Source organism: Euphorbia lathyris, chromosome 9 (genome assembly GCF_963576675.1).
Source record: "Euphorbia lathyris chromosome 9, ddEupLath1.1, whole genome shotgun sequence".
NCBI lineage: Eukaryota > Viridiplantae > Streptophyta > Magnoliopsida > Malpighiales > Euphorbiaceae > Euphorbia > Euphorbia lathyris.
Window position 1 is genome coordinate 20480203 of NC_088918.1, and position 13978 is coordinate 20494180.

At 35.3% G+C, this 13978-nt stretch overlaps 1 non-coding gene across 1 annotated transcript; it reads right to left on the bottom strand.

Moving 5' to 3' along the window:
• Positions 1-5217: 5217 nt before the first annotated feature.
• Positions 5218-5324, bottom strand: LOC136207608 (small nucleolar RNA R71). The gene has a single exon (XR_010676741.1). It is a non-coding gene; the product is annotated as a small nucleolar RNA R71 (small nucleolar RNA).
• Between the last annotated feature and the right edge of the window lie 8654 nt (positions 5325-13978).

Below are 13978 nucleotides of genomic sequence, written 5' to 3' on the forward strand. Positions count from 1 at the left end.
TGCTTGCTAAGAAATAAAAATAAGATAAGATCTAGTGACCTACATAGCCCCGTGCATATTTCTGTGCGGAGGCGAATGTGAACACAACTGTATTATTTTGGATTCTCAAAAGGCTGCTTTCATTGGGTTTGCATGCAAATATGATTCCTATTGTTTTTATAATCATTTAAATTATGTTTTGGGTACTTGAATATATTGAGTTCTGATGGGTATTAGCAGGAACTATTCTCCTACCAACTTTAATATTATCTTCTGGCTGAAGGATGAATTTGATTCTTAATGGCAAGGTATTATATGTGCTTATAGGATCTGATTCTGAGCTTCAGGTATCTCAAAGAGACCGAGATATGATTGTATGAACTTCAATTCAATTGAGTATTGAATTAAAACTTTTAAAAAAATTAAAATTCAGATTCAAATATGTTTAAATCCATTTAAAACTCATCGGTGGTAGCTGTATGAACTTCAATTCAATTGGGTTTTGAACTAAAAATTAAAAAGAAATTTAATTTAGATTATTTTAATAAGTGTCATGTTTCTATTGGCCATGGCACACCACATCAGATTTTGAAGTGGTGTGCTAGGCACACAATATAATTTCTCATAAATAGGACCTCATTCTGAGTATAAATCTTTGACTATTTTGACTATTGGTTTTGGTCTTGGTCTTGTGAATCTTAAATCTTTGATTATTTTGTATTGGGAATCTATAAATAGGACCTCATTCTGTCTGTGAGTCTAATTTGAAATCAAAATCTCCTACAATTTATTCTCTTTAATAGCTTCAATTGATAAAATGAATCTATACCAGACTACAAATGTATAACCAAAACACCTAAATTTATATCACAAAACCCTAAATTTATAGCACAATACCCCTAAATTAAGGCTACAACCAAACCCTCTAAATTAATATCACAATACAAAACTCCTAATTTATGAACCCAATTCAATCAATATTATCAATTTAATTTTAAACTATGAAATTTTCAATCAATCAAAATTCACATTACTAAATTAAATTAAGCTACCAAATGATAATACTAATTCATACAAAAACCAAAATTAGAACTATAACAAATTAAATTAGAATTTTTAAAACAAAAGGTATACAAATAATAAAAAGTTAATAACCTAAAAATTAACAACCAAGAACTTAAGAGGAGGATATGAGAGAGCATTACTTTAATTTAATTATAGAATTGAGACAAAATAAAAAATCAACAACCAACAAGGTAGGAAAAGAAAAGTAATTTTTTTTTAAGAAAAGTAAAAAATAAGAAAATGGAGGTAGTTGTCGAAGAGAAGGAGTAGACAGGGGCTTTTTCATATAGAAAGTAAAAATTCATGTTTTGAAAAAATGAGTAAAAACTAAAATAAATAAAATAAGTAAAAGTTAGTTATTAATTTTTAATTGAAAGGTTTATATAGGAGGCACAACATAATATAAAAACACAGTTAAAATTATAAGTTATCAAAGTGGCAAGGCAAGGCAGTCGTACTGCCTGTTTTTTCTTTTTTCTTTTTTAATTGGGACCAGACAAAACGTTGTTGTTTTGTGTTTCTGGGCCCAATTAAAAGAAAAATTATGCATGGGCCCATAATTGGGGAGGGCACAACAAGTCTTTGCCAAACTAACTGCTGAACTGACCAGTACGTGTGAATTAGTATCTTCCTCCTCTCAGTGCACAATTGACCAACTGAGTGAAGCAGTAAGTCTACTCAACGTCAACAAAGCACAGATGGATGTTGACTCAGTCTCCAATGGTCAACTCTTGAGCTTTTCCCAGGCAATTATGAAGGCAATGCGCATCAACAATGCTCAGCGCATGTTTTATGACTCTGCCATACTAAAGATGTACCACCAATCTTTTGCTCAGCTCACCAGTGCGCACACCTGGCTTAGCAAATCACATGAATGTCTACTCAGCATGATTAGCAGCTCTCTCCGGGTTCCTCGCCATGTCCAAGATGACAGTGTCCCTATAATTGATGGCTTGAGTGAAAGCACAAAAAGGCTCCAGCGTTACTCACATTTCCTCTCCACTGCAGCTAGAAACGAAACCTTCCTTTATATACCCGATGATGGCAAAACGGGGGAGAAAAGCCAAGACGGAACTCAGCTTGCAGGTAATGCCTCAGGAAGTAAAGATAGAGGCAAAGGAGTATATCAAGCTGACCATCAAGCTCAGGTCAATATGAAGGAAAAGAAGAAGAACTAGATATAGCTTAGTCAATGTTTAGAACTTAGCATAGAATCTTTCCTCATATGTTTTTGCTTAATCTATGATAAGTACCATTTTCTCAACCTGACTGATAAAATTGAACAAACAAATTAAGAAGTAAAACATACTCAGTATACATTAACACTAAAATACTTATGTAATAAACTGAGTAATAACATACTTCTAATATTTTTGAAAACTGACTTAAATCCAATTATCTCAGATCTTGAAAACTTTAACATTAAACTAAGTCAGTATACACAAATGTCTTAAGGTTAATTCAATTAAATCTTGGAAGGTTTAGAATTAAGTTAAGAGAATATGTGCAACCCTTACGGGGGAGTTATTTCAAAAATAAATCAATCATGGGGTAACTTATAACTGAGTTCCATAATTATGTATTTTGCCAACATCAAAATGGGGGAGTTTGTTGAAACACCTTTCCACAAGATTTTGATTTGACAAAATCATCCATGATTAAGAGGCAATTAAATTTAAATGCTTTGATTTAATTGTACTAATGTGTTTGTTCAATATTGAGTGCAAAAATATATATATAAAGTTAGACAGGACAAAAGTCAGCATAAGCCAAGCTGAGTGGAACGAAACTCAGCATGAAAGAATAGAAGCTGAGTGGAGTAGAACTCAGTCTCAGAAGTCTCCTTCAAAGTTGCCAGAACGAAGCTAACTAAATTAGAAGACTCCTTCAGAATTGTATAAACAGAACGGAGCTGACTAAGAAGGAACTCAGCATAGAAGTTGAACATTCGAAGATAACGAATGAAGCTGAGTGACAGTCAGGATAGCTGTTAAGCCCAAAATATACCTAAAATATTATCAATAATTACATCAATATTGCTACAAATTTATGCTGTTTATAACTATTTAGAAAGCTTTTACTTTCGAATATGTTTCTTTCATGCAAGGTACATAAATATTTGGTAAAATCCAAATAGGAGTAAAAAGAGCTCGAAAATAGAAGAAAAGCCCTACAAAAGGAGTCGAAGACGACGAAAATTAATAACGCCAAGTCGAGGACACGAACGAGAGCGAAAAAATGAAAAATGCTCTGTGCCGCGACCGCGGCTTCCCCTTTTCACGGTCACGACACGCGTCCTTCAGCCATTTTACCCTTCGTCCGAAGTACAATTGATGCTCCCCCATTCTCGGTAGTGAATTTGATAATTCTCGGTACGAGCAGGAGATTTTAGAAGCATGTTACACACTTTCGTTTTCGACGGAACGCGATCGTTCGGGTGGATAAAGACATTCCTTCACAACGGACACGATCCTTCACAACGGACACGACACTTCGATCAAGACTCTTCAACATCTATAAATAAAGAGTTGATGGAGAGTTGAAAGAATGTGATATGTGTAGAAGAAAGAAATTAGTGTAGAATTTATGTAGAAATTCTGAATCAAGTGATTCAGAAGTTAGATTTCGATTCTGTTCAAAAGCAATATGATGTACACACATTGTTTACAAATTAATAACAAATTCAGTAGCGTTTAGACATTGTTCCAGTTTAGTTTTCAATTTGGTAGTAGACCGACCCAGTCTCTATTACGAAGATTCAGCGAGAAGATTGAGTAGAGGATTCGCCCCTGAGCCTGACAAACTCGAACGAAACCCAAGGAAAGGATTGACAACCCGTTCACTTGCACGCCGTCGAAGAATTCAATGCTCCATGTTCTCTGTAAACTTGTATCAATTTATATTTCATCTAATAAAGTCCGTTCTATTCGATAGATTTTTATGCAGCACTTTGGTAAATGAGCCGAAGTGGATTGATGCTGGTGTTTTCATTAAAACGTATTTAATCCAAAATCTTTACAATGAAACTTTGTTGAATACTTAGGCAAATTATTATCTCGGTAGAGTTTTAATTTGGTTAAGGGCAATTATCCCGGATAAGGGTTTTGTCGCGTTCAAAGCCAATTAATTAGAGGTTTCGTCATTTATTTCATCTTTATAATTCGTACAAAGTTTAAAGTTGTTTCTTTGCTTAATGCAAACAAATATACATGTTTACTTTTCTAAAGTACTAAAACGTTCCTGTTTTGCAAATTCATTTTTAATCAGATATTTTCTAACATCTTCATATTCTAATCTAATTCTCATTCTAACTATTTCAAAACCAAAACCGATTAAACGATTTTTCCATATCATAAACCTAAAAGTAAATTTAACCGATTGTAAATAAGTTTTATTAAAAAAGCGTTCACTGTGGGATCGATATCTTTTATTACTACAAGCGTATACCGTGCACTTGCGGAAATCGCTCAACAAGTTTTTGGCGCCGTTGCCGGGGATACGCCAAAATTTTTGATAAAATTTTAAATTTTTCGTGTTTTATTACGAATCTAGGTTTATTCATACTTATTCAAACTTTTATATTTTTAATTATTTTCAATTACTAACATATTTATTTTTCAAATTCTGTTTTGTAGGTAGTTTCGGTTCGTGCGAAATTTCAAGTTCATGCGCAGTTCTCGAAGTTCGGGCACGTCACCAGATCCTATTGACCCAGAAATTGAAAGAACCCTTAAAAAGAACAAGAAAGAAAAGAAAAAGAAAAACCAAACCCCAATAAAAACTAAAATTACCGAGCCAGAAGTTATGGCCACACTTATGGATTACGCTAGGCCAGGAGTGGCCGGTGTAACAAACAGTATAGTTAGACCCCAAATCAATGCAAATCAATTTGAAATTAAGCTTGCGTTGCTTAATATGTTGCAAAATAATGTAACGTTTTACGGGTTACCTAACGAAAATCCTAACACCCATTTGACAAATTTCTTAGAAATTTGTCACACTTTTAAAATTACTGATGTAACTGCAGAAGTAATCAAACTTCGCCTTTTTCCTTTTACTTTGAAGGATCGAGCAAAAGAATGGTTAACTTCTATGCCAGCCGCATCAATTGAGACTTGGGAGCAATTAGCCCAAGCATTTTTATAAAAAATTTTCCCTTTAGCAAAAACCGCAAGAGTCATTAAAGAGTTAACATCTTTTTCTCAAAATGATAATGAAACTCTTTATGAGGCTTGGGAACGTTTTAAAGAACTTCAACGTTTATGCCCACACCACTAATTGCCCGCTGAACTTTTAATGCAAACATTTTATAATGGACTAAATCCTACAACTAGAGGTTCATTGGATGCTATGTCTGGAGGGTTATTCATGAAGAAAACATCTGCCCAAGCGAGAGAACGTTTGGAGGAAATGGCAATCAACAGTAGTATATGGCCCGCGGAACGTGGACACGTACCAGTAGCGAAACCATCATCCTCAACAACATCATCAGTTAAAGTTATAGTGAATCTTGATCCAGTAGCGATGTTGCAAGCCCAATTTTCTGCCTTGTCGCACAAAATTGATAGGTTTATGACACCGTGTGATCCTAATGGTCAACCAATCCAAACGGATGTGGATTACGAAGGTATGAGTGAAATTGAACAGGTAAACTTTGTCCAAGGGCAAAACCAAACTAATAACCCTTATTCCAATACATATAATCCTGGATGGAGAAATCATCCTAACTTTAACTGGAGAGATAATAACAATAATAATGTTAATGCTAATCAAAATCGTACTACTAATTATCAAAATCAATCAAGAGATACGATTAGCACCTTATCTTCTAAAATCGACAAATTCATTGATGCGATGAGCGGAAAAATAAGTAATCACGACGATGGTTTTAAACGGATCGAAAATAAATTCGATCAGCTTATTAAAAACCAATCATCTAGCATCCATAATTTGGAGATTCAAATTGGACAACTCGCTAAATCAATTCCATCCCGCAAAGAGGGAAGTCTTCCAAGCCATACGGAAGAAAATCCGAAAGAGCATGTTAAGGCTATCACTCTTCGTTCAGGGAAAAACTACTTAGGCCCGGAAATGCCCGGAAATTCGACTTTACCTGGAACTGATTTACCAAAACCCAAAGAAGATACATTAAAACAAAAAGATGCACCGATTGACTCTAGTACAAAAACTTTTGTACCCAAACCACCTTTTCCACACAAAGTCCGCAACAAGGACTATGATAAACAACTTTTAACATTTTTAGACAAACTTAAGAATTTGCATATTAATTTGACGTTTATGGATGCAATTACGCAAATTCCCAACTATGGAAAATTCCTCAAAGATTTAATTTCAAAGAAAATCAGTTGGGAAGGGATTTCATCCATTTCACTAACTGAAGATTGTAGTTCGATTGTGTCAAGCAATTTGCCCACAAAACTCAAAGATCCCGGATGTTTTACCATTCCGTGTAAATTGGGAGATATAGAATTCCCAAGTTGTCTTTGTGATTTAGGAGCAAGCATTAACTTGATGCCATTATCTATTTTTAATAAGTTAGGCTTAGAAGAAGACATCAAACGTACCAATATGGTTTTGCAATTAGCGGATCAAACCACTAAAAGACCATACGGTATAATTGAGGATGTTTTAGTTAAAGTTGACAAATTTATTTTTCCTACCGATTTCGTTATTTTAGATTTTGCTTATGATGTAAATTGTCCGCTAATCTTTAGTAGACCGTTCATGAACACGGGACGTGCTCTAGTTGATGTGTCGGAAGGAAAAGTAGTTTTACGAATAGGAGATGATAAGATTGAGTTTGATATGAATCAAGCGATGAAATATCCTATGGAGGATTTCGCTTGTATGAAACTTGATTTAATTGAAGAATGTGTAAATGACATTGTTCAAAAAGAAGAAATAATAGAACCTATAATGAGTGAGGAACTAGAAGATAAGGACCCAGAACCTTTGATTCGAGAAGATGGACCAGTTCCGCCTTCAATTATAGTTCCACCTGAATTAGAACTTAAGGAATTACCAAGTCATTTGAGGTACGCTTTCTTAGGCGAAGGCGATTCTCTACCTATAATTATCTCTAACAAGTTGACACAAGTTCAATAAGAAAAATTGAAAGAAGTTGTTAGAAGTAGGATATGAAGTATGGGTTGGCAAATTTCTGACTTAAAAGGTATTAATCCAAGTATTGTAATGCATAGAATTCACTTAGAAGAAGATAAGCCACCTAAAGCGGATATGCAAAGACGCCTAAATCCGAACATGAAAGAAGTAGTAAAAAATGAGATTACTAAACTTCTGGACAATGGAATCATCTACCCTATCTCGGATAGTGAATGGGTTAGTCCAATCCATTGTGTACCTAAAAAGGGAGGCATAACAGTTGTAAGGAATGAAGAAGGAGAATTAATACCCACACGAACCACCACTAGTTGGAGGGTTTGTATAGATTATAGAAATTTAAATAAAGCAACAAGGAAAGATCATTTTCCTCTTCCTTTCATTGATCAAATGATCGAAAGGATAGCCGGTCATGCTTTCTACTGTTTTCTTGATGGTTACTCCGAATTCTTTCAAATATACATTTACCCGGATGACCAAGATAAAACAACTTTCACATGTCCTTACGGAACATTTGCATATAGGAGAATGCCCTTTGGTCTATGTAACGCACCTGAAACATTTCAACGTTGTATGACTGCGATTTTTAATGATTTCATTGAAGATATCATGGAAGTTTTTATGGACGATTTTTCAGTTTATGGAGATTCTTTTGATTCATGCCTAGAAAATTTGGATAAAGTTTTGTCTAGGTGTGAAGAGACAAATTTGGTATTAAACTGGGAAAAATGTCATTTCATGGTTGGCGAAGGAATTGTTTTAGGTCACAAAATATCTGAAAAAGGATTAGAAGTAGATAGAGCAAAAACCTCAGTAATAGAAAAATTACCCCCTCCAACTACTGTTAAGGGAGTAAGATCATTCTTAGGACATGCTGGTTTTTACAAAAGATTTATTAAAAAAATTTCTGTAATTTCCAAACCACTTACTAATTTACTCATGAAAGATTCAACCTTTGATTTTAATGAAGAATGCGATAAAGCTTTCGAAACATTGAAAACTGCTTTAGTCAGTGCACCTATTATTGCTAAACCTGATTGGGATTTACCCTTTGAAATTATGTGTGATGCAAGTGACTTAGCTGTCGGATGTGTTTTAGGTCAAAGGAATGATAAGAAACTTCATGTCATTTATTATGCAAGTCACACACTGTCTGGTGCACAATTAAACTACACCACAACAGAAAAAGAAATGTTAGCCGTAGTTTTTGCATGTGACAAGTTTAGGTCATATTTATTAGGTTCAAAAGTTATTATTTACACCGATCATGCAACATTAAGATATTTGTTTGCTAAAAAGGATGCAAAACCACGTCTAATTAGATGGGTTTTATTATTGCAAGAATTTGATATAGAAATTAAAGACAAAAAGGGAGTTGAAAACCTTATCGCCGATCATCTATCGAGACTTGAAGATGAAAACGGTCCTATAGGTGAAACTATCGGTATACGAGATGATTTCCCTGATGAACATCTCTATCAAATGAAAAGTTTCATATCACCTTGGTATGCAGATATTGCTAATTATCTCGCAGCCAATATTGTTCCGGAAGGATTAAATTCCCACCAAAGGAAGAAATTTTTCTTCGATATTAAACAATACTTTTGGGAAGATCCTTTTCTGTTCAAAACTTGTGGTGACGGGATAATTAGGAGATGCGTTGGTGAAAATGAATTTGAATCCATAATGTCAGAATGTCATTCTAGCTCTTATGGAGGACATAATGGAGTTAACAAGACAGCAGCTAGAATATTTGAAAGTGGTTTCTTTTGGCCTACGATGTTTAAGGATGTCCGTTCATTTATTACTCGTTGTGATAAGTGCCAAAGAACAGGAAATCTAGGAAGGAAAGATGAGATGCCCCTCACAACCGTATTAGAAGTTGAAGTCTTCGATATGTGGGGGATAGATTTCATGGGACCTTTTCCCCCTTCCAATGGTAAAACTTACATATTAGTTGCCGTTGATTATGTTTCAAAGTGGGTTGAAGCAATCGCAACCCCGACGAGTGATTCTAAGGTTGTCGTTAATTTTCTTGACGATATATTCTGTAGATTTGGTTGTCCAAGAGTTATAGTTAGTGATGGTGGTACTCATTTTATAAACAAGAGTTTTGAAACGCTTATGAAAAAATATGGAGTACGCCACCGCGTATCAACGCCGTACCATCCTCAGTCAAATGGTCAGGCGGAGATATCAAACAGAGAACTCAAATGGATTCTCGAGAAAACGGTTTCATCCTCTAGAAAAGATTGGTCTTCTAAACTCAATAATGCGTTATGGGCATACCGTACTGCATTTAAAACGCCAATAGGAATGACTCCGTACCGTTTGGTGTATGGTAAGGCATGTCATTTGCCAGTCGAATTAGAACATAAAGCCTATTGGGTTATTAGAGAACTTAACTTTGACTTGCATCAAGCAGGTAAGAAACGTTTGCTCAATTTAAATGAGTTAGATGAGTTACGTCATCTATCTTACGAAAATGCAAAGATTTATAAAGAAAAAATGAAAAAATGGCACGATGCCAAAATTAAAGTTAAACACTTTAATGTTGGGGATAAAGTGCTGTTATTTAATTCACGACTTCGTTTATTTCCAGGAAAACTTAAGTCCAGATGGTTAGGACCATATTTAGTCGTCAAAACATTCGATTACGGTTCTTTAGAACTGGAAGGTCCTACCGGAGTTCGATTCAAAGTTAATGGTAATCGATGTAAAATCTATTACGAAAATATTTTCCAACTAGGAATTGAGTTCGTAACAAGATTATCTGACGTATGAATTACTCAGTTTATTTTATACAGTTTATTTTGTTTTATTGTTTTTATGATTTTGTTTATTTTATTTTATTTTATTTTTATTATTATTATTTTATTTTATTTTCAAAATGCCATTTTTATTAGATAACTTTATGTTATGATTTAAATACATAAAATATTTATATTTCATGATTTTAGATTTGATTTTTAGGAATTTAAGATGAATTTGAAGTTTCAGGCAATTCTCTGCCGAGAATTTAGAATTCCATGCCGAGAATCCCTTCATTTAAGAATGTCACAAACAGGTTCGAATTTCTCTGTTCATACCGAGAATTTTTAAATTCTCTACCGTGAATCAGGAGGTGGCTTTGATGCCTGATTTTTGCATGAAAATCAGCGTGTCGCGACCGCGGCGGTCGCGACACGCGTGTTTCCTGCACTATCAGGCCTGAAACACTCTCACCCTTTCGACGAACCTCTTGGCAATTGAAACATTAAGTTTCTTCATTCCAGAAAGGTACAAATTATACCTTTTCATAATTAAAACAATACCTCTTTTCATCCTAAACTCTTATAAATTAATCTTAGAGGATTCAAGTTCTGTTACAATTCTTTTTCATCTTTGTCAGAACTCTGATTTTTCTTCACAAATACCGTTCTTTGCTAAAGTAACACTAACTTTTGCACTATGCCTACCAAATACAAATCACCTAGGCACAATGCTGCCTCAATCAACAAACGCCCAGACTTATCCAAGCGATATGGGGCGCCTTTCCCTATCTTCAATCACGATGAAGGTAGACGTTATTGGAATCACCGTTACAAATTCTTCACCGGAATGTTGTATATGGATGAATTTCTTGATAGCCAATTAGGCATTACTGATGACATGAGCCGCTATATGGAGCGCCTAGGGTGGACAAAATTCACCCAAATGCGATTTCCAATAATAGGCGACTGGATACTCGAATTCTTCTGTACCATTCGTTTTACTAATAAACGCCGAGTACGTCTCAGTTTTCGTCGAGAAGGCGAAATCTTCACTTTCGGCTATCCCGAGTTGCATGCTTGGTTTGGTTTTCCCCCAAGGGATACAATCAAACGTCATCCTGGACGAGACATGACATCCTCAGACATTTGGAGAATGCTCACTGGATTCTGGCGATTCAATTCAAAACTCGCCTATAATCACTCTTTTCGCTCCAACTTCATGCTGTATTTACACAAATTCCTGTGTCACAGTTTATTCCGGCGCACATTCAGTAGTGTGGTCCGTGACACTGATTTGTATGTTCTTGGAGATATATTCCAGGGCAATGTAGTGGATTCTTCCAAAATTCTGATGGAAGGTCTTGTCGCCGCTTCTCGATCCAAAGATAAGAAGATTGGGTTCGGCAATATAATCTGTGGAATAATTCTCGGTTCAAGTGGTACTATTGATGTTCCCTGGAGTGATGATGAATTCTTCCCGACAATTGACTATGAATTTCTCGAGCACGAAGGACTTGTGAAACGTGTCTTTCGAGCAGGGCCTCAATTTTTGTCTGCACCGGAACGTGAAACTTTCGTGCAGTTTCAAATTGATCGTATTAAGGCCAGAAATATCCCGTTAGATAGGGATGAATATGTAGAGTAGTTTCTGTTTTTCATTGTTATTTTTGTATATATTTTGTTTTGTTTTAATTATTGGTTTGTTTTCATTATTTTGTACATATGTTTATTTAATAAAAATCTTATTTAGTTCAATTCTTAATTTTATTAGAATTATCCATTTGATCCATTATCTATACTTAGCATATTCTCATATGGATCTCTCATTATTCTTACTCATATTCAGATAAAAAGGATTCACTTGAACTAAATATGTTTTTCTATTTTTCCACACATTTATCCACGTTTAATTTTATTTTGTAACTAAATTTATTTTCAATGAATTAAGTTTACATTTAATCAATTCAATTCATGTATTAAATATGTATTAACATGCCCTTATTATGCATTTAATATGGTTCTCTTAACTTATATGCATAAATGCACATTTAAGTTTCATTAATTCTTCATAATAAATTTATTTTAATTCAATTTATTAAGGTTAAACCTTTGGTTTTCCTTGCAATTAATGTCATTTATTTTAGTTTTAAGTACAAGAACACTTAATATTAAGTTCAGGAACCATTCCACAACGAAAAATGCACAAACCAAGTCAAAAGGCACCAAAATTGGCCATCTTACCCAATTCTCTACCGAGAATTAAGAAATTCTCGGTATAAGCAACAACTTTGGCAAGATTTCAGGGCGAAATTTGCCTGAAATTCGCGTGCTGCGGCCGCGGCTTTGCCATTCGCGGTCGCGACACGCTTGATTTCTGCCCTATTGATTCCGATTTTGCCAATATTTTTGCCTATTCCTATTCCTATTCTACCTATACATTCACCTAATCACCCTATATAAACCTACCTCTTACACAAACCTCACATCACCTCTATTTTTACCCAATCCCTTACTCTAAACTCTTCCCCAAAAATCTACTTTTCCTCTTCCCAATTTATTCACTCCAATTTCTATCCTATTTCCTATTTTCAATCACTTCCATTTCACAACCCCCAACCTCATCTTCAAGCTTTGGTATTTCTCTCCACCATTTCTTCTTCTTCTTCTTCTTTTTCTCAAACCCTAAGCCTCTAAACACCATTACCATGGTTCGGACTAAGCGTGTTGGTAACAAGCCCGCTGTTACGGAAGCTAATCGCCTTCGGGTTCAATGCGGAGCTTATTTTGACATCTATTCGGAGGAAGAAGCCGTTCGTTTCAAACATTTTTCACAAGCCGACCGCCAATTTGTGGATATGCACTTCTTAGACTTCCATTCGGTAAGAACATTGAATTTCTCTACTCGAATTGATGCCTTTATTGAAGCTTTGGGTTGGCAAGAATTCGTTAATATGCGTTTCCCGCGTATTAATGAATATGTGGTGGAATTTTTGGTCACTTTGTCCATGAACAAGAAGAAAACTTCAATTTCTTTTAGGAGTAATGGTATACCTTATACCATTGACTATGAAGCAATGGGAAATATGTTTTGTTTCCCTACTTCTGATTTTTATGATAAGCCTAAGGATTTTGATAATGATGCTGTTTGGCGAACTCTTTCGGATCAAGATTATTTTAATTCAAAAAACACTTCAAGCAAGTTGATTAAGGACAATTGTGTGTTCTTCTTTCATAAGTATTTGAGTTTCTCCTTGTTTGGTCGTGTTGAGAGTTCAAAGGTTCAAGTTCGGGATTTGTATGTTTTGGATAGTTTGCTTAAAGGTTTGAGGATTGATTGCATTGGTATTATGTTTGACAATTTATTTCGTGCTTCGAGGGCTACTACCATTCAAATCCCTCTTTGTAATTTTATCACCGGACTTGTGTTGGGAGCACAGGGTGAATTGGCCGACTATGACATGTCCACCTACCGTGGATATGTTCCGCTTTTGGACATCTCGGCTCTTGAGCGAGCTCATTTATTGCTTCCCCAAGGACCTCCCGTCTTTATTTCCTATGCTACCCGTATTGCCCATCTTCGTGGCACTATGGGTGGTGGCGCTTCAAGTTCTTAATTTGTAGGTACCGAAGGCGGCGGAGATGCGAAAGGAGAGGACGATGAACCACCGGCTCAAGCACAACCCCAAGCACCTCAAGCGGAGGATAATCCGGTAGATTTGCGGAGGATTTTGGACCAAATCAATTCCAACAACCGTCAAATGAACTTAAGAATTGATGATTTGGTTGAAAACAATATGGTGATGAATGACAACCTCAACCTTTTGAGGCGTGAATATCGATCGACTCGGCATCGGATGCTTTCCTTTTTCCGACGCCGCAATGTGGAGACGTCACCTACACCTCCCGATTCACCACCTCATGCTTAGGTTGTTTTCCTTTCATTATTTTTTTATCTTGTTATAATTTGGTACAATTTTCATTTTCTTATGTTTGGTACAATTTTTAATTTTATGTTGAATGTTTAATTTGCTCAATTTCAA